This window comes from Cherax quadricarinatus, chromosome 15 (assembly GCF_038502225.1).
Source record: "Cherax quadricarinatus isolate ZL_2023a chromosome 15, ASM3850222v1, whole genome shotgun sequence".
In the NCBI taxonomy this organism is placed as follows: domain Eukaryota; kingdom Metazoa; phylum Arthropoda; class Malacostraca; order Decapoda; family Parastacidae; genus Cherax; species Cherax quadricarinatus.
Window position 1 is genome coordinate 42,825,503 of NC_091306.1, and position 26,152 is coordinate 42,851,654.

The following is a 26,152-nucleotide window of genomic DNA, read 5'->3' on the forward strand; positions in this document are numbered from 1 at the left end:
AGGTTGTTCTTCAACTCTATATATCCTTGGTTAGGCCTCATTTAGACTATGCTGCTCAGTTCTGGTCACCGTATTACAGAATGGATATAAATGCTCTGGAAAACGTACAGAGGAGGATGACAAAATTGATCCCATGTATCAGAAATCTTCCCTATGAGGATAGACTGAGGGCCCTGAATCGGCACTCTCTCGAAAGGCGACGAATTAGGGGGGATATGATTGAGGTGTATAAATGGAAAACAGGAATTAATAAAGGGGATGTAAATAGTGTGCTAAACATATCTAACATAGACAGGACTCGCAGCAATGGTTTTAACATGGAAAAATACAGATTCAGGAAGGATATACGAGAGCACTGGTTTGGTAATAGAGTTGTGGATGAGTGGAACAAACTCCCGAGTACCGGCATAGAAGTTAAGACGTGTAGTTTTAAAAATAGGTTGGATAAATACATGAGTAGGTGTGGGTGGGTGTGAGTTGGACCTTAAGGGAGGAGCCTTGCTCCTCCCTTAAGTGACGTGTCTGACCTCACTAGGTCAGTGAGGTCAGACGGCCAGTGAGCTTAAGGTCACTAGGTCAGTGAGCTTAAGCCGGTGGGAGAATTGGACCTACCTCGCATAGGCCAGTAGGCCTGTTGCAGTGTTCCTTCTTACTTATGTTCTTTTTTTTTTGTTTTGTTTTTTTTACACAGGGTTTGACAAGGTTAAGGATCCCTAGCTTTATTGACAAGCTATTTACAGGTTAAGGATTCCTAACTTTATTGTCAAGCTAAGAGCTGTTACCTACATCAGCTCATTTGAAAGTATTTTTATTGCTATCAAACATACAAATAGAGAACAGGATGAAGTTGGAGGCATCTGTGTGCCAGCATTTTCATTTGATCAACTGAATTTATCTCGTTGACATCATTATGCTGTACGAATGTTTCAAACTAGAGCCGTCCTGGGGATAAACGATCTCAGATGAGGTGATGTTCTTGAGAAGGGTACAGCCAGAGTGACGTTGTTGCTTTCTGCCCGTCTTGTGGTGTAGTAGCTTGCTTCACGCTGACCTCGAAGTGAATCCAAGTGTGGTACTTTGACAATATTGGCCTTGTACATAACAGTAAGGCCACCCACATCCCTCCTGTGTTGAAGGCTCTGCTGAAATGACAGATCTATCCAGGATTGGTCCAGGCGAGAGATGGGACGTCTTGCTCTGTTCTCTACTCTGTCAAGCAGTCGCAGATGAGAGGAGGGGCAGGCAAACCAAGAAAGTGGAGCATACTCAAGGTGTGAGCGTACTTGTGCCTTGTACAGAATCTTGCAACCCCTACTGTCAAGCAGATGCGAGATACGGTGAAGTTTTGTAAGCTTCCTGGCTGCCTTGTTTGCAAGATTTACAATGTGGTTCTTCATGGACAGTTTGGAGTCAAATTTCACCCCAAGGATATCAACTTCTTCCTCTCTCTCTGTCTCTCTCGCCTTAACTCCAGTGTGTACATTTTTAGGACATTGAGATGTTTATTATAATTTAAATACGTTATTAACTCTATGCGAGCCATAAATGATGTCTGTATCTGTTCCAGTTCTGATATCTCTCCTACCCTTATTTTAAAAATTCTCAGTGTACTCTCCGTCATTTTCCTTATAATTTCTTTGAAAGAATTACTCCCAGGTCTCTGGCGTGTTCCTTTCATTCTGTTTGATGATCCTCTCGGGTTTTGTATACAGTGCCCCTTTTAAGCTCTTATTTTTTCCATATCTAATAGCTGGAACTTATCACCATTGAATGTCATGTTGCTTTCCAGTGCCCACTGGAAAACCAACTAACCGATGACTGCTCCATCTACCTTCCTGTCTAACTGCTGACTACTTCATCTACCTTTGTTCCTATTAATATCTTTAATTCTGTAAGTACATGTACAAGGTGTACAGTCCTAGCTGACATCAATGACATACTGCTATATAGAAAGCCCCTTGTTATGCAGTATTTCGGGCAAATTAGGTCAATTTTGTTCCCACACTAGTCCACTATCACCCAGGTACCCATTTTACTGATGGGTGAACAGGGACAACAGGTGTAGGGAAACACGCCCAATGTTTCTATCCTTGCCGGGAATAGAACTCGGACGAGTGTGAAGAGAAAGCTTTGCCTACCTGGCCACGAGCCACCCTGCTTACTACTCCATCTACCTTCCTTTCTAACTACTGACTACGCCATCTATGTTCCTTTCTAAATGCTGACTACTCCATCTACCTATCTTTCTAAATGCTGACTACTTCACTTACATACCTTATTAACTGCTGACTGCTCCATCTACCTTCCTTGCAGTGCTGTTTGCCTGAGTATGGTGGGTAACGTTCAGAACCACACCAGGACTGTATATTCTGTTATGAATCACCATCAGAACTGTATTTTTTGCTAAGAATCACCACCAGGGGTGTAAAATCAAGCAGTCTCGCTAAGTACTCTCAAGATAGAGTAAAACATAAAAGTTAGGTACTAAGAGAGGCTGTACCTGGCACGGTTCCATCCTTGATAAATATTCGCTATGTGAAAGATAAAGTATCAGTAACACCACACTATCACTCGTGTAATTATTTTCATAGCTGTTTTGTTGCAGTCTTGACGTCTTATTTTTACTGGTGTAGAGTGTCGTGGTGATAAGATGTCCAGGGCGCTTTGTATTAGTTTAAATTGTTTTTTTTCTTTAGCAACACCTTATACAGACCAAAAATACGGTATTTGCATGGAGTCACCTCTTAGTGGTGTCCCTAGCAGCCTCTGCATGGAGTCCCTATAACCAGAACAGGTTTCCAACGTCGTCCTTACAGTCACCAGCTGGCCACGGTACATGGACGAACCATCTCATAATCACACCTTGACACTTTAACCTTGGAAGCCTCAAAAAAAAAATCAGTTGAACCTTCAACCTTTTTTTGTGCACTCGAAGAATAAATTGACTCCCTTCCATATCTGGTAAAACAGACCAACAAATTGTACCTTAAATCTACCGCAAATCTGACAATCGGAATAATAAAACTAAATGAACATTTTCGATTATATTTGAATTGTCCCATAGAGCTTATAAATCTGCCGCCCCGAGTACTGTGAAGATGTATGAGACATTGTTGGTAAAACCTTCGCCATGTTAAAATATCCTTGACACCTCCTTCGGGATTGCAAGGATCCCTGAAGATGCTTTCAGACATCCAGAGATAAGGATGGTTTAGAGATATTACTGACTTTTAACACATGTAACACTGCAGTTGTAATCACTGCAGCTGTCATCACTGTAGATGTCATCACTGTAGATGTCATGACTGCAGCTGTCATGACTGCAGCTGTCATGACTATAGATGTCATCACTGTAGATGTCATGACTGCAGCTGTCATCACTACAGCTGTTATTACTGTAGATGTCATAACTGCAGCTGTCATCACTGTAGATGTCATCACTGTAGATGTCATGACTGCAGCTGTCATCACTATAGATGTCATCACTGTAGATGTCATCACTGCAGCTGTCATCACTGCAGCTTTTATTACTGTAGATGTCATCGCTACAGCTGTCGTCACTGTAGATGTCATCACTGTAGATGTCATCACTGCAGCTGTCATCACTGTAGATGTCATCACTGCAGCTGTCATCACTGTAGATGTCATCACTGTAGATGTCATCACTGCAGCTGTCATCACTGTAGATGTCATCACTGCAGCTGTCATCACTGTAGATGTCATCACTGCAGCTGTCATCAATGCAGCTGTCATCAATGCAGCTGTCATCACTGCCGCTATCATCACTGTAGATCTCATCACTGCAGCTCTCATCACTGTAGATGTCATCATTGTAGCTGTCATCACTGCCGCTCTCATCACTGTAGATTTCGTCACTGCAGCTGTCATCACTGCAGCTGTCATCACTGTAGATGTCATCACTGCAAGTGTCATCACCGCAGCTGTCATCACTAGGTAGTAGGTTGGTAGACAGCAACCACCCAGGGAGGTACTACCGTCCTGCCAAGTGAGTGTAAAACTGAAGCCTGTAATTGTTTTACATGATGGTAGGATTGCTGGTGTCTTTTTTTTTTTTGTCTCATACACATTGCTGGTGTCTTTTTTTTTTTTGTCTCATACACATGCACGATTTCAGGTACGTCTTGCTACTTCTACTTACACTTAGGTCACACTACACATACATGTACAAGCATATATATACACACCCCTCTGGGTTTTCTTCTATTTTCTTTCTAGTTCTTGTTTATTTCCTCTTGCCACCATGGGGAAGTGGAACAGAATTCTTCCTCTAAGCCATGCGTGTTGTAAGAGGCGACTAAAATGCCGGGAGCAAGGGCTAGTAACCCCTTCTCCACATATTACTAAATGTAAAAGGAGAAAATTTCGTTTTTCTTTCTGGGCCACCCCGCCTCGGTGGGATACGGCCGGTGTGTTGAAAGAAAAGATATATATATATATATATATATATATATATATATATATATATATATATATATATATATATATATATATATATATTTGCTTCCAAAAATATAGGGAGGTACCACCTCTAGAGCTGGATTGGGGAGCCTCATCCTCAGAGAAGACAAGAAACGTACCTCAGGGAAAACTGAAGGTTCTCCCCGGAGTTGTTCGAATATTTTCTTCTCCTACCACCCCCTATATTTTTAAGCTACATTTGAGCTTTGTTAATAGACAGAATACATTGATAGAAAACACAAACATGAATACATTGGTACAATGTATCAAAAGTTATGAATCTCCTCCAGCTCCTCCGAAGCCAGACACGGGCCCAGTATGTAGCATGCATTTCCCATCTGGATGGCCACACTGAGGTGCTGGAACATGAAAGTGGCTGCCCTTGGGTCCCTGGTAGTGTCGATGAGTCTGGAACCTAGTTCTTTAAGGAAACGTGTGGCATGTTTTCCCCATGATCCCAAGGTCTCTGATCCCACTGGGACAAATTGATACTGTTGGCTTATGTCCCTGTACTTGCCGATCTTGTACTCCTCCCCGTGGTCAGCAGCTCCTCCCTGTCGCCCCACACTGTGATGGATATAGGTGTCAGCCAGTGTGGACACACAGGTATAGTCCCATGCTAAGAGCTTGCCATTCTTCCAAGGATAGATGGTGATCCCGTCGGGGCGGTTTGCTGGGTTGTGGGTATTGTTGGCTGCTAGTGACTGGGGCTCCCTCTCGGCTGGGCATCCAGCTGTAGCAAAGGTTCTCTTTATGATGTCATTCCATGTAGACCATATTGGTCGGTTTGCGCATCGCCGCAAATACAGGTATATTCCGTGTGAATTGGGGCAGTAAGGCGCAGAGTCACTGCAATAAGGAGGGTCTTCGGGTCGAGGCGTGTTCAAGTGGTATTGAATCATTACCAAACTGCGGCAGGCCAGGATTCGATTCCATGACACATCGTCTGGCCTCAGGAGACAACACAACGTACATGTCACCCTATCCACTACGCCATCGATCCTAAAAAACAACAGTTTGGTAAATGATTCAATGCCACTTGTTTCGTGGTTTCATTGCTATATAGACCGCTTGTTGAGGCAGGTATTTAAACAGGAGGAGGCTGAGATTAATCCTTGAACATCCACTGCCACGAGTGTCCTCGCAACATGAAACAAGTCTAGTTCGCTAGGCTCATGTTGTTTGTAGGATCGATGGCGTAGTGCATAAGGTGACACTTACGATGTGTTGTCTCTTGAGACGGGACAATGTGTCGTGGGGTCGAATCCTGGACTGCCGTAGTTTGGTAAATGATATATATATATATATGTCGTGCCGAATAGGCAGAACTTGCGATCTTGGCTTAAATAGCAACGCTCATCTTGCCATATAGGACAAGCGAAAATTTGTGTATGCAATAATTTCGCCAAAGTCATTCTGAACCTAACGAAATATATATATATATATATATATATATATATATATATATATATATATATATATATATATATATATATAAGTGTGTATATGTGTGTGTGCATGTGTGTTTATGTGTGTGTATATGTATGTGTGTGTGTGTATGTACTCACCTAATTCACCTAATTGTGGTTGCAGGGGTCGAGACTCAGCTCTTGGCCCCGCCTCTTCACTGACCGCTACTGGGTCCCCCCTCCCTCCATGCTCCATGAGCTTTATCATATCTCGTCTTAAAGCTATGTATGGTTCCTGCCTCCACTACATCGCCTGCCAGACTATTCCACTTCCTAACAACTCTGTGGCTGAAGAAATACTTCCTAACATCCCTGTGACTCATCTGAGTCTTCAGCTTCCAACTCTGACCCCTCGTTTCTGTGTCCCATCTCTGGAACATCCTGTCTCTGACCACCTAGTCTATTCCACGCAGTATTTTGTATGTCGTTATCATGTCTCCCCTGACCCTCCTGTCCTCCAGTGTCGTTAGACCGATTTCCCTTAACCTTTCTTCGTAGGACATGCCCCTTAGGTCTGGAACCAGCCTTGTTGCAAACCTTTGCACTTTCTCTAATTTCTTGACGTGTTTGACCAGGTGTGGGTTCCAAACTGGTGCTGCGTACTCCAGTATGGGACTGACATACACAGTGTATAAAGTCTTAACCGATTCCTTACTGAGGTACCGGAACGCTATTCTCAGGTTTGTCGGACGCCCATATGCCGCAGCAGTTATCTGGTTAATGTGTCCTTCTAGCGACGTACTGGGTATTATACTCACCCTTAGATCTTACTCCTTGAGTGAGGTTTGCAGTCTTTGGCCGCCTAGCCTATACTCTGTCTGCGGCCTTCTTTGCCCTTCTCCGAACTTCATGACTTTGCATTTGGCGGGGTTAAACTCTAGGAGCCAGTTGCTGGACCACGCGAGCAGCCTGTCCAGGTCTCTTTGTAGACCTGTCTGGTCCGCATCTGATTTAATTCTCCTCATTAACTTTACATCATCTGAAAACAGGGACACTTCTGAGTCTATCCCTTCCGTCATGTTGTTCACATATACCAAAAATACCACTGGTCTCAAGACTGACCCCTGTGGGACCCCGCTCATCACAGGTGCCCACTGTGATACCTCATCACGGACCATGACTAGCTGTTGCCTCCCTGTTAGGTATTCTCTGATACATTGAAGTGCCCTTCCTGTTATATGTGTCTGATTCTCTAGCTTCTTTACTAATCTCTTGTGAGGAACTGTGTCGAAGGCCTTCTTGAAGTCCCAGAAAATGCAATCACCCCACCCCTCCCTCTCATTTTGTGTGTGTGTGTGTGTGTGTGTGTGTGTGTGTGTGTGTGTGTGTTTTACCGTTTACCAAGGGCCCTTATCGACAGACACTTCGCCTGTGTTTGATTTTGTATATGTCCAGTACTATCTTCGTTTAGACTAAGCGCTGGACACCGGCTTCCAGACTGATGAACTGATTGCCTCTTCTTCTGTTATCTTTGTTTATTATCTCTGTGTATCGAACTGAATAACACACTGCTTGGCTGAACGTTTTCAAATACAGGTACCCAGGTGTTTCACATGTGTCTAATTCATTATCCTGTGGATATGTACATAATTATTGTGCTGACAAAACCTAACATAACCCACAGTAACTAATATTTTATTCTCGTCGTGGCTTTGTTCGTGCAGAAATTAAACCAAGGATCACCATCTAGTTTCTCTCTCTATCCATCTTCCACTTCATCCTCCCACATTGTGAAAGATGGCAATCCTTGGGTAATCGTTATTCCAGCTTCTCTGGAATGAAATCCTGGAGGCTGCCGTAGCTACTGAACCCACAGCAGAGTGATTGACAATATTCCCGCCATTTTACTGTAATCGCCTAGGTTAACCTGAAGACTTTCGACGAAAAAAAGTCATCCTGCCTTATGGAATATGACAATAAATATCCCTAGCTTTTGTTCCTACAGTGAAATTAATTTATAGAATAGAGTAGCAGCTTACTGCAGATGTATCTAATCTTGTTAAAAACTCCTTCATTCGTACTCGATAAGGATGAGTGGGAGAGGAAGGGCTCTCAGGGGGCTTGAACTGTGTGCAGACACCACCTCACAACACTCAGATATGTTATCACTAGATAAGAGTGATCTCGCCGGCTACTCTGAGCACGTTGCTGCACACTCCACCTCTCCCAGGTAGCTCATTGGTCAGCCCTGTTCCAGGCTTCTCTCGCTGTTCAAACTCATTTTTACATCTCACTTTGGTATCGACTCTTATCGCATGATGATTTACTTTCTCCGTTTTAATTGAACTCACGTCAAACAGCCTCCAGCATCAAATGTCCCTAATAGCGAGAGTGTGTTAGACTTTTGCCCGAGCGGTACAGGCGTCAGACCTGATAAGACGTTCCTGGTATTGTTCCCTGAGTTCTGAGAGCTGCTTGCATAAAGACCTCTCGTCCACTGCCTCTTACACGAGGTTTGCGTGCGTGTGTGGGGGTGGGAGGTAGGGAGAGGGGGGACGTCTATGATTAAACATCGGTATCTTGCTTCCCAGAATTCTGGGCCACCTTCCCGAAAGCAATCATCTAATTTGGAGAAGTCCTTGAAGGTGACCTTTCCTTACGTATTGTCTCCCTTGTTGACAATAATTGCATTGAAGTGGCTCATCATGAGGCTTCATTTTATGTAAAGACTTGATTAGAAGCTTTAATCTTAACCTCCTTGTACATGTAGATCATTCTTGCCGCCATATTATAGAGGAAGTAATCACTAGGTCTCAACCTCCAATATTATTGATTACAATTGTTTTATATATTCTGGTGCGAGAGGTTTCAGTGAGGGTACTCGAGGCGTCTGAGAAATGTGACATTGGATGGTAGTGGTAGTAATGCGTCACAAGGGTTGTTTGCGAGGAGAGATAAGATTGTCATTCTTATCGGGGATGTATAAAAAAGGTTATTTGTACCAGTGTTGAGTGAGGGCGAGGGCCTCGGATAACGCAGTAGCAAGTGGTACGGCTTTTCTATTTTGGCACAGAAACTTGCCTGAAGGGGCTGAAGAGCCTAGTGAAGACAAAATTGTGTGTGGATTACCGTTATGATGCTCTCTAGCCTCTATAACCAGTTTTCCTTTGCTGGCGCTTATAATATAATATCTCTATTTTTATAAGCACATGTACAGGGTATACAGGCCTAGCCAGTGGCGTGCGGAGGGGGGGGGGACGAAGGGGTGGTGGCCCCGAGCATCCAAGTGGGGGGGGGATCCAATTAGAGAGGGAATTAAGATAGTGATTTGGGGCATGCAATCAAGGAGTTGGCCCCGGGCATCACCAGACCTCTGCACGCCACTGGGCATAGCTGACATCAATGCCATACTACTATATAGAAAGCCGCTTGTTATGCAGAGCATTTAGGGCAAATTTGGTCGGTTTTGTCCCAGGATGCGACCCACACCAATCGACTAACTCCCAAGTTCCCATTTTACTGATGGGGAACATAGACAACCGGTGTAAGGAAACAAGCCCAATGTTTCTACCCTCGCAGGGAAACGAACCCGGACACTCACCGTGTGAAGCAAAAGCTTTAGCCACCAGGCCACGGGACACCTTCTTAAACTTGTTGCTGTAACCTGTCTCATCCTGACACCTATCTACCCTTCCTTCACATACGCTATGTATGTCTTCTCACTTTTTTGTAAATAAGTAGCCCCAACACAACGAAAATAAGTATACATATTTATTGCTTGGTGCTTATTACACTTATTACATAACCTGCTTGTGGCTGCAGGGGTCGAGTCCCAGCTCTTGGTTTCCCTTAACCTTCCCGTTCCCGGTTTCATTCCCTCTCAGCCTCGTGGGCGTTATCGTACCTATTCTTAAAGTATGTATAGACTCTGCCTCTTCTCACACAACATCCAGGTCATTCCACTTCCTTGAGGCTCAATAAATACTTCCTGACATCCACTGTGGCTCATCTGTGCCTCTCAAGCAGTCATGTCCACCCTTTCAAGTTCTCTAGATTATTTTATGCTTCGTTATCATGGTTTCCTGGTCTTTTTATCCTCTAATGCCAGATTCAGTTTTTTTTTTAGGTCTCCTTACATAATTCAGTAGTCCACAGCTCCTTTAGTTTCTTAATATACTAAAACAAACATGAGTCCGTCCCAGCTGCTGCTTCGTACTCCACCATGCCCTGACACACACACACACACACCATCCTGGGCAGGTCAACACATATGGGCGAGTCTCCTTATACCCACTGTCCTTGTCGGTCGTTGTGAGTGGCATCCTAGGGAATGGTCGGGCACTACAAACCAATAAACAACTCGAATGCCTTTTAGAAGTGTTCTCTGTATTGGATCAAGCTCGCTGCCCCTTACCTGACGGGTGTAACGTCTCCTTAATAAATGTCTTAAATATCCGCATACATGTCTATTTCCATTGCAACCTGATTGAGCATGCACTACCAACAGATAATCTTCCGGTGGTCTCTTGTAAAGTTCTACCTTCTGTGGTCATCTGTGAGAAGTTTCCAGTTTTTTCCCTGCTCCGTAGCCTGGCCATGGGCCAAGCTTGTGGCCAAGTTTCTCATATTTGCTGGTAACAGGTTTAATACTCATGGACTATGAATGCTGACAGAGTCACTAAGCAGCATCACTTGGAACGATAGCAGCAGCAGCATCACAACCATCGATAACAGGAAAAGTGATAGCAGCAGCAGCAGCAGAAAAAACAATACTAACAGTGATAATAGCAGAAGAAGCAACAGCAGCAGCAGCATCACCAGCAGTGATAGGAGCATCACCAGCAGTGATATCAGCAGCATCACCAGCAGTGATAGGAGCATCACCAGCAGTGATATCAGCAGCATCACCAGCAGTGATAGCAGCAGCATCACCAGCAGTGATAGCAGCAGCACTGTTAACAGTGGGGTGTAAACTATTCAAAGTAGATAAACAATAAGGGATATACAGTAACAAAATAGATTGAGATTGATGTACTCACAACATCAGCAGCAGCAGCAGCAGCAGCAGCAGCAGCAGCAGCAGCAGCAGCAGCAGCAGCAGCATCACCAGCAGCACCAGCAGCACCAGCACCAGCACCAGCAGGGCCACAACAACAATCACTGCACTCACAGAGCAGCAGGGTCACCAGCAGGGTCACCAGCTCACCATCAACTACACTACAGTAATCACCCATTTCATCACAGTTGAGTCGTGATACCTGTGTGATTATGCTTTTCTCCACTAGTAACAGCCAGGCTGATCAAGCCAGGGTATTGGCCAGCGAAAGTATAAATACTATAGAACCTACCCACAGGTAAAGCACCTACTCCAATTCAACTCTCTAAGTCAGGGCTCCAGGGGCCCGATCTGCTGAATCCAGCAGAGCGACATACTTAAAAGGATCTGCGAGTTTGGGCCGGTAGGCCTTCTGCAGTGTTCCTCCATTCTTATATTCTGATGCTACCCACAACTGAAATATTTTTCATAGCGGAGACTCGCTAAGAAAAATAGGAGGTAATTACCTGGAGTCTACCTGGAGGGTGTTCGGGGGTCAACGCCCCCGCGGCCCAGTCCTTAACCAGGCTTACTGGTGGATCAGGGCCTGATCAACCAAGCTGTTACTGCTGGCAGCACGTAGTCCAACGTACGAACGTACGGGTACCAACTTTAGGTATCTGTCCAGCTCCCCCTTGAAGGCAGCCAGGTGTCTATTGATAATTTCCCTTATACTCAGTGAGAGGCTGTTGAACAGTCTTGGGCTCCGGACACTTACTGTGTTTTCTCTTAGTGTACTCATGGCACCCCTGCTTTTCACTAAGGGTATGTTGCACCGTCTGCCCGATCTTTTGCTTTCGTAGGGAGTGATTTCTGTGTCCAGTTTTGGGACCAGTCCCTCTAGGATTTTCCAGGTGTAGATTATGAGGAATCTTTCTAGCCTGCGCTCCAGGTTTGTTCAGAGAAAGTGCCCGGGGAGGGGCGGGGGAAGGAAGCCCCAATGCATTGGATCAAGAGCCCATTAGCAACCTCAAAGCCAAGCTTCCTTGAAAGGACCTATATCCTATACACAAGAAATCAGTGTAGACTCGTACACGAGAACTACTTCAGTTGTCATTACTGTCCTCAGTGTATGTGTTTCTTAAAGACTTCTAGAAATAGTTAATGTTTCCCTGGGAGGGAGGCGAGGTTAGTGGCGGTATGATAAGGCGTATCAGATAATGTACAAACTAACTATGGTGGGCAAGATTTGGGTGTGTTTCAAGTCGCGTGCAAAATTCAGAGTTGTGTCGAGAGCGGTGACCACGACACAGTGTTCAGTGGTCCCTGGGCCCCCTCTCGTGTCCACGGCACGGTGACCTCTACCTTCCACACCACTGTGACCTCTACCTTCCACAGCACCGTGACCTCTACCTTCCACAGCACCGTGACCTCTACCTTCCACAGCACCGTGACCTCTACCTTCCACAGCACCGTGACCTCTACCTTCCACAGCACCGTGACCGCTACCTTCCAAAGCACCGTGACCTCTACCTTCCACAGCACCGTGACCTCTACCTTCCACAGCACCGTGACCTCTACCTTCCACAGCACCGTGACTGTTACCTTCCACAGCACTGTGCCCGGTACCTTCCACAGCACCGTAACTGCTGTCTTCCACAGCGCCGTGACCGCTACCTTCCAAGGTTCTGCGAACTACACTGTGAACTGTACCTTCCACGGCACTGTGACCTGCATCTTGAGCTCCCTAAGTAAGGATTACTATGAGTGCATATACTGGTAATTTTGATGACTGTTGTAGACGTTGTAGTGGTGGTTGTGCTGGTTGCTGTATTGGTTATTGTATTGGTTTCTTATATTTTTTGTAATGGTTATTGTGAGTTTACCAGTAGATGGTTGAGCGGACCATCGCTCAGAGGGCCCGGTCTCAGACCTGGACGTTAACCTGGTCAGTCAGGGCACCACAGTTGGTGAGACCAAGACGCTTGAAGGGTCTTTCTAGTTCCCTCGTGAAGACACTTCCAGTGTCTTACCTTCCAGTGCCTTACTTTCCAGTGTCTTACTTTCCAGTGTCTTACCTTCCAGTGTCTTACTTTCCAGTGTCTTACTTTCCAGTGTCTTACCTTCCAGTGCCTTACTTTCCAGTGTCTTACTTTTCAGTGTCTTACCTTTCAGTGTCTTACCGTCCAGTGTCTTACTTTCCAGTGTCTTACTTTCCAGTGTCTTACCTTCCAGTGTCTTACCTTCCAATGTCTTACCTTCCAGTGCCTTACTTTCCAGTGTCTTACTTTCCAGTGTTTTACCTTCCAGTGTCTTACCTTCCAATGTCTTACCTTCCAATGTCTTACCTTCCAGTGCCTTACTTTCCAGTGTCTTACTTTCCAGTGTCTTACTTTCCAGTGTCTTACTTTCCAGTGTCTTACTTTCCAGTGTCTTACCTTCCAGTGTCTTACCTTCCAATGTCTTACCTTCCAGTGCCTTACTTTCCAGTGTCTTACTTTCCAGTGTCTTACTTTCCAGTGTCTTACTTTCCAGTGTCTTACTTTCCAGTGTCTTACTTTCCAGTGTCTTACTTTCCAGTGTCTTACCTTCCAGTGTCTTACTTTCCAGTGTCTTACCTTTCAGTGTCTTATTTTCCAATGTCTTACCTTCCAGTGTCTTACTTTCCAGTGTCTTTCCAGTGTCTTACCTTCCAGTGTCTTACTTTCCAGTGTCTTACTTTCCAGTGTCTTACTTTCCAGTGTCTTACTTTCCAGTGTCTTACTTTCCAGTGTCTTACTTTCCAGTGTCTTACTTTCCAGTGTCTTACTTTCCAGTGTCTTACTTTCCAGTGTCTTACTTTCCAGTGTCTTACTTTCCAGTGTCTTACTTTCCAGTGTCTTACTTTCCAGTGTCTTACTTTCCAGTGTCTTACTTTCCAGTGTCTTACTTTCCAGTGTCTTACTTTCCAGTGTCTTACTTTCCAGTGTCTTACTTTCCAGTGTCTTACTTTCCAGTGTCTTACTTTCCAGTGCCTTACTTTCCAGTGTCTTACTTTCCAGTGTCTTACTTTCCAGTGTCTTACTTTCCAGTGTCTTACTTTCCAGTGTCTTACTTTCCAGTGCCTTACTTTCCAGTGTCTTACTTTCCAGTGTCTTAGTGCCTTACCTTCCAGTGTCTTTCCAGTGTCTTACTTTCCAGTGTCTTACTTTCCAGTGTGCCTTACTTTCCAGTGTCTTACCTTCCAGTGTCTTACTTTCCAGTGTCTTACTTTCCAGTGTCTTACCTTCCAGTGTCTTACTTTCCAGTGTCTTACTTTCCAGTGTCTTACTTTCCAGTGTCTTACTTTCCAGTGTCTTACTTTCCAGTGTCTTACTTTCCAGTGTCTTACTTTCCAGTGTCTTACTTTCCAGTGTCTTACTTTCCAGTGTCTTACTTTCCAGTGTCTTACCTTCCAGTGTCTTACTTTCCAGTGTCTTACTTTCCAGTGTCTTACTTTCCAGTGTCTTACTTTCCAGTGTCTTACTTTCCAGTGTCTTACCTTCCAGTGTCTTACTTTCCAGTGTCTTACCTTTCAGTGTCTAATTTTCCAATGTCTTACCTTCCAGTGTCTTACTTTCCAGTGTCTTTCCAGTGTCTTACCTTCCAGTGTCTTACTTTCCAGTGTCTTACTTTCCAGTGTCTTACTTTCCAGTGTCTTACTTTCCAGTGTCTTACTTTCCAGTGTCTTACTTTCCAGTGTCTTACCTTCCAGTGTCTTACTTTCCAGTGTCTTACTTTCCAGTGTCTTACTTTCCAGTGTCTTACTTTCCAGTGTCTTACTTTCCAGTGTCTTACTTTCCAGTGTCTTACTTTCCAGTGTCTTACTTTCCAGTGTCTTACCTTCCAGTGTCTTACCTTCCAGTGTCTTACTTTCCAGTGTCTTACCTTTCAGTGTGTCTTACCTTCCAGTGTCTTACTTTCCAGTGTCTTTCCAGTGTCTTAGTGTCCTTCCAGTGTCTTACTTTCCAGTGTCTTACTTTCCAGTGCCTTACTTTCCAGTGTCTTACTTTCCAGTGTCTTACCTTCCAGTGTCTTACTTTCCAGTGTCTTACCTTCCAGTGTCTTACTTTCCAGTGTCTTACTTTCCAGTGTCTTTCCAGTGTCTTACCTTCCAGTGTCTTACTTTCCAGTGTCTTACTTTCCAGTGTCTTACTTTCCAGTGTCTTACCTTCCAGTGTCTTACTTTCCAGTGTCTTACTTTCCAGTGTCTTACCTTCCAGTGTCTTACCTTCCAGTGTCTTACTTTCCAGTGTCTTACTTTCCAGTGTCTTACTTTCCAGTGTCTTACTTTCCAGTGTCTTACCTTCCAGTGTCTTACTTTCCAGTGTCTTACTTTCCAGTGTCTTACCTTCCAGTGTCTTACTTTCCAGTGTCTTACTTTCCAGTGTCTTACCTTCCAGTGTCTTACCTTCCAGTGTCTTACCTTCCAGTGTCTTGCGTGGAGGCAAGGCGCTGAAATATCTTGGATTTTTTATGCTTATTGTGGTATCTCTCAGTTTCATCTGTTTTTGTTCTCTCTCTCTCTCTCTCTCTCTCTCTCTCTCTCTCTCTCTCTCTCTCTCTCTCTCTCTCTCTCTCTCTCTCTCTCTCTCTCTCTCTCTCTCTCTCTCTCGTGGGACTAGTTTCATTGTACAATATGAGATCCGTCCGACACCTGAAGTATACCTGAAGGATGCTTCCAGGGGTCAACGCCCCCGCCGTCTGGTCCCAGACCAGGCCTCCTGGTGGATCATGTCCTGATCAATAGTGTGTTACTAATGGTCGCACGCAGTCCAACGTACGAACCACAGCCCGGCTGGTCAGGAACTGATTTGAGGCACTTGTCAAGTTCAATCTTGAAGACAGCTAGAGTTTTGTTGGTAATTTCCCTGGCCCATGGCCGGGCTCAGAGAATAGATAAACTCTCGAAACTCTTCAAAGGTATATCAAAGGTATATGCACGAAGGGAGTTGAAACACCGGGAACCTCTAAAATTCACCGAGTTCTCTCTCAGTGTACTCGTTCCGCCATTGCCTTTTACTGGGGGTATTCTACACCTTCTGCCAAGTCTCCCGTTTCCATATGGAGTGATTTCGGTGTGCAAGTTTAGGACCAGTCCCTCCAAGATTATCCATGTATAAAGTATGATGTACCTTTCTCTCTTAAGCTCTATGGAATACAAATGAAGAGATTACAAACGCTCACTGTTTTCTCGGTATAAAATTTTAGAATACTGTTTCAGGGGTATACGACTCTCCCAATAATTTAGCTGCTTAAGTCGGTACACTCAGTGTGAGATCGTAGCATATTATTCAAATTTTTAAGTACAGCAAGTCTCCCATGAAAATCAAAGGCCAACAATGGAAATCAAGGTCACCAGTGGAAATCAAAGACCCCAATGGAAATCAGGGACCCCAATGGAAACAAGACTTTTTTGAGTTATAACAAGTAATTTACATATATGTTATATAACATATATGTAAATTGTTACATTGTAACATACATGTTAATATGCAACTGCATTTATGTATACCTGTACCAAAATAAACTTACTGGACTTAAGTATGTCTATAAAAGTACAGAATTAATACAGTTAATTAAAGAATCTGGTAAATACTTCGGCATATCTTCGACTGGAAATCCTTTTTTATCCATCTTGTCAGTTTTCCTGTACTTGTGATGACCAAACTATTGAGTTTTTCTTACGTTTCTTTCAGTAAGCTTATTGTTCCTAGGTTTCTTATAGTGTTATGACTATAACTATGACCATACGTTTTAAAGAGGTGGACCGGTAAGTAAGCGGAAGACCTCGGTCAGATGACCAGAAGCTCCAGTGGTGGGTCATCATCTAAGACCCGCGTCAGGAGACACTTGACTTATTTCCTGAAGAACCTTATCTAACCCAGCCTAACCTAATCTAACCTAACGTGACGTAACCCAGCCTAACGTAACCTAATCTAACCTTACCTAACGTAACGTAACCTAACCTAACCTAACCTGACCTAACCGCTCACAGGAGAGTGCAACTTACGGCGACTTTTCATGCGACTTAGACCATTTAGAAGTCACATTAACACAGGAGGTGAGGCAGTATACATAGGAGAGGAGAACAGGGAGGGGACCAAGAGAGGAAGAAGTAGAGTTTTGGTAGTGCTTGTAGGGGAAGTTGTAGTGGTAGTTGGTAGAGGGGGGGTAGTGGCACGAGAGTAAGTCTAATATTGCTTCTCTTTACTCCATTTTCTGTCTACCACTACTTCCCCTACTTACTACTACTACTACTACTACTACTACTACTACTACTACTACTACTACTACTACTACTACTACTACTACCACTACTACTACTACCACCACTACTACTACTACTACTACTACTACTACTTCTACCACTTCTACTACTGCAGCTACTACTACTACTACTACTACTACCACCACTGCTACTACTACTACTACTACCACTGCTACTACTACTACTACTACTACTGCTACTACTACTACTACTACTACCAACACTGCTACTACTACTACTACTACTACTACTACTACTACTACTACTACTACCAACACTGCTACTACTACTACTACTACCAACACTGCTACTACTACTACTACTACCAACACTGCTACTACTACTACTACTACCAACACTACTACTACTACTACTACTACTAGTTTTGCCTCTACCACTACTCCACTTCCACCTTCCTCTCCTGGTCCCGTCACTCCCCGTCGTCTATATACAGTATACTTGCTGCTTCATTTCCTACGTGTGGGTTACCTGTGCATTGTTCCAGTTATTGTCCCAGAGTTCTAACAATCACACCTGTTAACCAATTACAAAATTATGACATCAAGATTATTACTAACGTAGCTAAGTACTTAGGACAGTACCTAAGTACACATGATAGTACCTAAGTACCCAGGACAGACGTGGAGGGAAAGAACTGACTCCGAGTCTGGTCATTAGGTGATCGGAAATAGCAAACATGGGCATGACAGACTTCCATGTTTGTAGCACCATCCAAATTATGAACAAAAATCACAATACCGTGATTGGAACAACGCAAAAATAACCCGCACTTAGGAAAAAGTTACGACTAAGTTTTGGTCCGACTTAGACCATTTACAAGTTACACTGTGACTTGTAAATGGTTCATCCAGATTTGTTGTATGGTTCATAGATGGCGCTGACACTCATACACACGCCAACACAACCCTCACGTCTTTATTTATAGGAATACGTAGACAGAGGAAGGGTTTCCTGACAGTGTGTAGGTATTAGTAGATGTGGAGTGAGTGTGTGTATGTAGGAAAGACTGGTCAACCAGGCTGTTGCTGCTGGAGGCCCACTGCCCCACATATCCATCACAGCCTGGTTGATCTGGCACCTGGTGAAGATACTTGTCAAGAGGAAAGTGGACAAGTGTCTTCACCATGTGCCAGATCAACCAGGCTGTGATGGATATGTGGGGCAGCGGGCCTCCAGCAGCAACAGCCTGGTTGACCAGGCAAGCACCAGACAAGCCTGGCCCATGGCCGGGCTCAGAGAGTAGAGAAACTCTCGAAACTCTTCAAAGGTATATCAAAGGTATATCAAAGGTATATCAAAGGTATATCAAAGGTATATCAAAGGTATATCAAACCGTGCCTGGGTTTGTACGGTCACCGTGCCTGGGTGTGTACGGTCACCGTGCCTGGGTTTGTACGGTCACCGTGCCTGGGTGTGTACGGTCACCGTGCCTGGGTTTGTACGGTCACCGTGCCTGGGTGTGTACGGTCACCGTGCCTGGGTTTGTACGGTCACCGTGCCTGGGTTTGTACGGTCACCGTGCCTGGGTTTGTACGGTCACCGTGCCTGGGTTTGTACGGTCACCGTGCCTGGGTGTGTACGGTCACCGTGCCTGGGTGTGTACGGTCACCGTGCCTGGGTTTGTACGGTCACCGGGCCTGGGTGTGTACGGTCACCGTGCGTGGGGTTGTACGGTCACCGTGCCTGGGTTTGTACGGTCACCGTGCCTGGGTTTGTACGGTCACCGTGCCTGGGTTTGTACGGTCACCGTGCCTGGGTTTGTACGGTCACCGTGCCTGGGTTTGTACGGTCACCGTGCCTGGGTTTGTACGGTCACCGTGCCTGGGTTTGTACGGTCACCGTGCCTGGGTTTGTACGGTCACCGTGCCTGGGTTTGTACGGTCACCGTGCCTGGGTTTGTACGGTCACCGTGCCTGGGTTTGTACGGTCACCGTGCCTGGGTTTGTACGGTCACCGTGCCTGGGTGTGTACGGTCACCGTGCCTGGGTTTGTACGGTCACCGTGCCTGGGTTTGTACGGTCACCGTGCCTGGGTTTGTACGGTCACCGTGCCTGGGTTTGTACGGTCACCGTGCCTGGGTTTGTACGGTCACCGTGCCTGGGTTTGTACGGTCACCGTGCCTGGGTTTGTACGGTCACCGTGCCTGGGTTTGTACGGTCACCGTGCCTGGGTGTGTACGGTCACCGTGCCTGGGTTTGTAAGGTCACTGTGCCTGGGTTTGTACGGTCACCGTGCCTGGGTTTGTAAGGTCACTGTGCCTGGGTTTGTACGGTCACCGTGCCTGGGTTTGTACGGTCACCGTGCCTGGGTTTGTACGGTCACCGTGCCTGGGTTTGTACGGTCACCGTGCCTGGGTTTGTAAGGTCACTGTGACTGGGTTTGTACGGTCACCGTGCCTGGGTTTGTAAGGTCACTGTGCCTGGGTTTGTACGGTCACCGTGCCTGGGTTTGTAAGGTCACTGTGCCTGGGTTTGTACGGTCACCGTGCCTGGGTTTGTACACCATGAGTATCTAAGAACCCAGCCACCCATTTTTCGGCCTAAATGAAAGGAAATTTACCATTTCCTCAAAATTTGCTGTGACTGATAGCCCATGACTATTGTAACATGTTATTATTGATATGAACGTATCTGTTAAATGGCGGAAAATTAATCATGATAGCAAGACGTTAGTAATGATAGTGGTAATTAACACAGACAAAAATTATGCTCACTAATAACTGATATTGATAACAACGAATTATTAATGATTACTGAACATGTTATGTCCTTCTTCTTCTTCTTCTTCTTCTTCTTCTTCTTCTTCTTCTTCTTCTTCTTCTTCTTCTTCTTCTTCTTCTTCTTCTTCTTCTTCTTCTTCTTCTTTTTCCATGCGTAGAAAAGAATAACATGACATGACGAGCCTGGCCCATGGCCGGGCTCAGAGAGTAGAGAAACTCTCGAAACTCTTCAAAGGTATCAAAGGTATTCAGTAGTGACAAGTTCCGACAACTTATGTGTAAGGAATGACTAACTCAAAATGCAAAACGATTATTGAATAGATCGACAGTAACATGTGAAAGATCTTGGGGTAATAATAAAATCAGCTGAAAATGACGGGGTGGATAACGAGAACTTTCAAAACCAAAAAAATGGTGTCAGTGGTGGTTTTATTCAAATCACTTGTGTTCTCTCTCGTTCAGAGTACTGATCGAGCGTGTCTGCTCGCATCCAGCAGACACGCTTCCTCTGAACGTATTTCCTTGGAATTCCTCCTGTTTTTCTGTAAAACTGTAAGTTCCTCATGATGTTGATTGCAACACCAGAGGCCTAGAGCTATCATTCAACTCCCCCCGTGGTTGTTTTGCATTTTTGTATCGCTTGTTCGTAATTATTACGTCGTGCCGGATAGGTAAAACTTTTGATTTTGACTTAAATAGCAACGCTCTTCTTGCCGAATAGGACAAGCGAAAATTTGTGTATGCAGTAATTTCGCAAAAATCATTCTGAACCTTACGAAAAAAATATATTTCATTGTGTTTGTTTATTATTAATTAATTGCAAACTAACCTAAAATATATTTAGTTGGATTAGGCTAAATTAAATTGCTCTTGTTATAATAAGGTTAGGTAAGTTTTCTAAGGTTCTTTTGGTACACGATTATAAATTTTTACATTAACATAGATAAAGAAAATATGTCTTCCCAACTGACCAATTTTACCTATCCAGCACTACACACACACACACACACACACACACACACACACACACACACACACACACACACACTCAGGAGTATAAATGCCAACCAGCACGGATTCACGGAAGGCAAATCCTGTGTCACAAACCTTCTGGAGTTTTATGATAAAATAACAGAAGTAAGACAAGAGAGAGAGGGGTGGGTTGATTGCATCTTCTTGGACTGCAAGAAGGCCTTTGACACAGTTCCTCACAAGAGATTAGTGCAGAAGCTAGAGCATCAGGCGCATATAACAGGAAGGGCACTGCAATGGATCAGAGAATACCTGACAGGGAGGCAACAACGAGTCATGGTACGTAATGATGTATCACAGTGGGCACCTGTGACGAGCGGGGTCCCACAGGGGTCGGTCCTAGGACCAGTGCTATTTTTGGTATATGTGAACGACATGACGGAAGGGTTAGACTCAGAAGTGTTCCTGTTTGCAGATGATGTGAAGTTAATGAGGAGAATTAAATCTGATGAGGACCAGGCAGGACTTCAAAGAGACCTGGACAGACTGGACACCTGGTCCAGCAAATGGCTTCTCGAATTTAATCCTGCCAAATGCAAAGTCATGAAGATAGGGGAAGGGCACAGAAGACCACAGACAGAGTATAGGCTAGGTGGCCAAAGACTGCAAACCTCACTCAAGGAGAAAGATCTTGGGGTGAGTATAACACCGAACATGTCTCCGGAAGCACACATCAATCAGATAACTGCTGCAGCATATGGGCGCCTGGCAAACCTGAGAACAGCATTCCGATACCTTAGTAAGGAATCATTCAAGACACTGTACACCGTGTATGTCAGGCCCATACTGGAGTATGCAGCACCTGTTTGGAACCCGCACTTGATAAAGCACGTCAAGAAACTAGAGAAAGTACAAAGGTTTGCGACAAGGTTAGTTCCAGAGCTAAGGGGAATGTCCTATGAAGAAAGATTAAGGGAAATCGGCCTGACGACACTGGAGGACAGGAGGGTCAGGGGAGACATGATAACGACATATAAAATACTGCGTGGAATAGACAAGGTGGACAAAGACAGGATGTTCCAGGGAGGGGACACAGAAACAAGAGGCCACAATTGGAAGTTGAAGACACAAATGAGTCAGAGAGATAGTAGGAAGTATTTCTTCAGTCATAGAGTTGTAAGGCAGTGGAATAGCCTAGAAAATGACGTAGTGGAGGCAGGAACCATACACAGTTTTAAGACGAGGTTTGATAAAGCTCATGGAGCGGGGAGAGAGAGGGCCTAGTAGCAACCGGTGAAGAGGCGGGGCCAGGAGCTAGGACTCGACCCCTGCAACCACAAATAGGTGAGTACAAATAGGTGAGTGAGTACACACACACACACACACACACACACATATATATATATATATATATATATATATATATATATATATATATATATATATATATATATATATATATATATATGCAATAATATCACAGTAAACAGGTGATATCAGAATATGCAAAACAACTACTGTGAAAGGATAGTGAAATTTCAATCGCTTTCGTGACTTCTCACATTATCAAGGAACTGATAATGTGAAGGATGTTGGTGAAATGATAAAGTCAACTGACCTTTATTTTAAGATAGTTCCTTGAGAGTTCCTTGATAATGTGAAAAATCACGAAAGCGCTTGGAATTTCACTATCCTTTCACAGTGGTTGTTTTACATATATAAATAGAGAGAGAATGGATGTAAATTTTCATGTGTTTGGAAACCCCACGTACATTTCTAGAGTGTACGTATATTTCCAGCACGTACGTGCGTTTCCGCCGTTTAGGTATATTTTCAGTGTACGTGTGTACATGTTGACAGCGTCCACGTGTGCTTTCAGCGGTGAAGTGTTCATATCGTGTACGTGTGTTCCTATAACTAATTAGAAAACCAGTCGTGAAACAAGCAATCTCAGTTCAAAATAAGCGATCTCAATGTAAAATAAGTGATCTCAACATTGTAAAATAAGCGATCTCAACATTGTAAAATAAGTGATCTCAACATTGTAAAATAAGTGATCTCAACATTGTAAAATAAGTGATCTCAACATTGTAAAATAAGCGATCTCAACAATGTAAAATAAGTGATCTCAACATTGTAAAATAAGCGATCTCAACAATGTAAAATAAGTGATCTCAACATTGTAAAATAAGCGATCTCAACATTGTAAAATAAGTGATCTCAACATTGTAAAATAAGCGATCTCAACATTGTAAAATAAGCGATCTCAACATTGTAAAATAAGCGATCTCAACATTGTAAAATAAGTGATCTCAACATTGTAAAATAAGTGATCTCAACATTGTAAAATAAGTGATCTCAACATTGTAAAATAAGTGATCTCAACATTGTAAAATAAGCGATCTCAACATTGTAAAATAAGCGATCTCAACAATGTAAAATAAGTGATCTCAACATTGTAAAATAAGCGATCTCAACATTGTAAAATAAGTGATCTCAACATTGTAAAATAAGCGATCTCAACATTGTAAAATAAGCGATCTCAACATTGTAAAATAAGCGATCTCAACATTGTAAAATAAGTGATCTCAACATTGTAAAATAAGCGATCTCAACATTGTAAAATAAGCGATCTCAACATTGTAAAATAAGCGATCTCAACAATGTAAAATAAGCGATCTCAACAATGGAAAATAAGCGATCTCAACATTGTAAAATAAGCGATCTCAACATTGTAAAATAAGCGATCTCAACATTGTAAAATAAGCGATCTCAACAATGTAAAATAAGTGATCTCAACATTGTAAAATAAGTGATCTCAACAATGTAAAATAAGCGATCTCAACAATGTAAAATAAGCGATCTCAACATTGTAAAATAAGCGATCTCAACAATGGAAAATAAGCGATCTCAACAATGTAAAATAAGCGATCTCAACAATGTAAAATAAGCGATCTCAACATTGTAAAATAAGTGATCTCAACATTGTAAAATAAGCGATCTCAACAATGGAAAATAAGCGATCTCAACACGACAAACTAAGACCATTTTTATTAATAAATATTCTTCCTCTGGGCCACTGACTACAGTGTGTTGTACAGTGTGAATAAATTTCAGTTACTCCATTATGGAAAAATTAGTGAAGACGGTATGATGTTTAAAACGAACTCAAATCACTGAATAGAATGTTTTACGACTCGCCGTGAGTTCAATCCCCACCCGTACAGTGGTTTAATATGAGAGACCTTGGTGTGATCACATCAGATGTCACCTTCCAGGATCACAAGAGTATCATTACAGAAACCGCAAGTGGAATGGTAGGCTGGATAAATAAATCCTTCAAAACAAGGAATGCCATGCCAGTGATGATACTCTTTAATAAAATCACTTGTTCTCTCTACGGCTAGAGTACTGCTGTACTCTAACAGTTCCGTTCAAATGCAGGCGAAATTGCAGACCTGGAGAATGTGCAGAGAACCTTCAGTATTTGCATGGATTCAGTCAAGCACCTAAATTACTTGGAACGTTTGAAGTCCCTTGATCTGTACTCCTTGGAATGTAGGCGAGAGGTACATTATAAACTACACCTAAGAAATTCTAAAAGGACTCGGTGAAAAGCAGGATTACAGTGAGTACACTATAAGTAACTCATTAAGTGTGAAGGGACCAAGACTTTTCAGTACCCTCCCTTCATACAACAGGATTACCAATAGACCCCTGGCTGCTGTCTTCAAGAAAGAATTGAGCGAGTTTCTCCTGCCACTCCCTGATCAGCCGGGCTATGGTGCTTATGTTGGAGTTCGTGAGGCTAATAACAACAGCCTGGTTGATCAGGCGATCCACCCAAATGCCTGGTCTAGGACCGAGCCGCGGGGGTGTTCATCCTGGGATCTCTCCAGGTAGACCTCTCTCTTCTTTGTCTTTTCTCTCACCTCTCCCTTCTTCCTCCTTTCCCTTCTCCTTTCTGTCCTTTCCTCACCTCCCTCTCCTATCTCCTTTTCTCACCTCCCTTCTCTTTCTCTGCTTTAATTCTCCGCCTCTTAGTACTCCTCTTCTTTATCTTGTTCCTATTCCTCATGTTCTCCTATTCTTATTCCTAACAATACCTTTATCTTCTGTTTATATTCTTCCTCTCCCCTTCCTATTCTTTCGCCTCTTAATATTCTTCCTAATTGTATTTTTCCCATCCTCATATTCTACCTCCTCTGTTGAATGTTGATAAATTAGACGCATGTGCAACTCTTGGGTATCTTTATTGAGGAAACGTTTCGCCACACAGTGGCTTCATCAGTCCATACAAAGGAGAATCTTGAAGAACAGGAGGAGAATGAGGTAATCAGTCCCTCAACCTTGAGTCGATGTGGTCAGTCCATCAATCTGTTGAATGTTGTTCTGATATACGAAACAACAGCGAAGAATGTTCAAGTGTGTGTGTGTGTATTTACGAAGTTAAAGCCAGGTGCTCCAAGCCAGCTTGAGTGAGAGGCTTGCGAGGATGTGAGGCTTCCTGTGTCTTGAGGCTTCCTGCACGTTGCTTCCTCTTCGAGTTAGTGGCCTCTTACATGGTGTGGCTGGTGGCCTCTTGGTGTGGCTGGTGGCCTCTTAAAAAAAAATGGTGTGGCTGGTGGCCTCTTGGTGTGGCTGGTGGCCTCTTAAATGGTGTGGCTGGTGGCCTCTTGGTGTGGGTGGTGGCCTCTTACAGGTGTGGTTTTTTTTTGCAGGACACGGACTCTTAAAGGTGACGGCCTCTTGTAACTTTCTTTACAATGTTGATCTATCAATAGTGCCAGATCAGCCAGACTGTGATGGCTGTATGGACCTGCGAGCCCAGAAGAGATGCAGTGACCAGCTAAATGGTCCAAGTCGGGCCGAAAGGTCGTCATAAGTTTCATTCTATGTATACGGGTTACTTCTGCATTGTTCCAGGCACTGTATTGTGCCTTTTTTTATTCTCTAGGTAACAATTTTTAGCTTGTAAATAAAGTTAGGACCTTAACCTTACAAAATCCATTATAAAAAAGAAAAAAATAAATAGTCTGCTTAAGCAAGCCTCAAGCCAAACCTGGAGAGTGTCTTAGGGCGTCCTGCAGGTCGTAGCCTACTGAAGGGTGTCAAATTTTTGGTGGTCGTGACCTCTTCAAGAATTCTTTGGGTTTTATCATTTCTGGGCCATGACCGGGGCTCCGGGAGTAGAAAGACTCTCGGAATTCATCAAAGGTTAAAAGTTA

At 43.8% G+C, this 26,152-nt stretch overlaps 1 protein-coding gene across 2 annotated transcripts in view; it reads left to right on the forward strand.

The window, feature by feature from the left end:
* The window catches only part of LOC128703314 (protein bric-a-brac 2), a 187,834-nt gene that overhangs the window by 85,632 nt on the left and 76,050 nt on the right, over nucleotides 1-26,152 (forward strand). Inside the window, exon 1 of one of the 2 annotated variants that reach the window (XM_053797931.2) lies at nucleotides 12,196-12,674. The exons of the other annotated variant lie outside the window; for it this stretch is intronic. The gene's annotated coding sequence lies outside the window, so the exon portion shown is untranslated. Of the gene's footprint in view, nucleotides 1-12,195; nucleotides 12,675-26,152 lie in introns of those variants that run through there. 2 annotated transcript variants of the gene reach the window in all.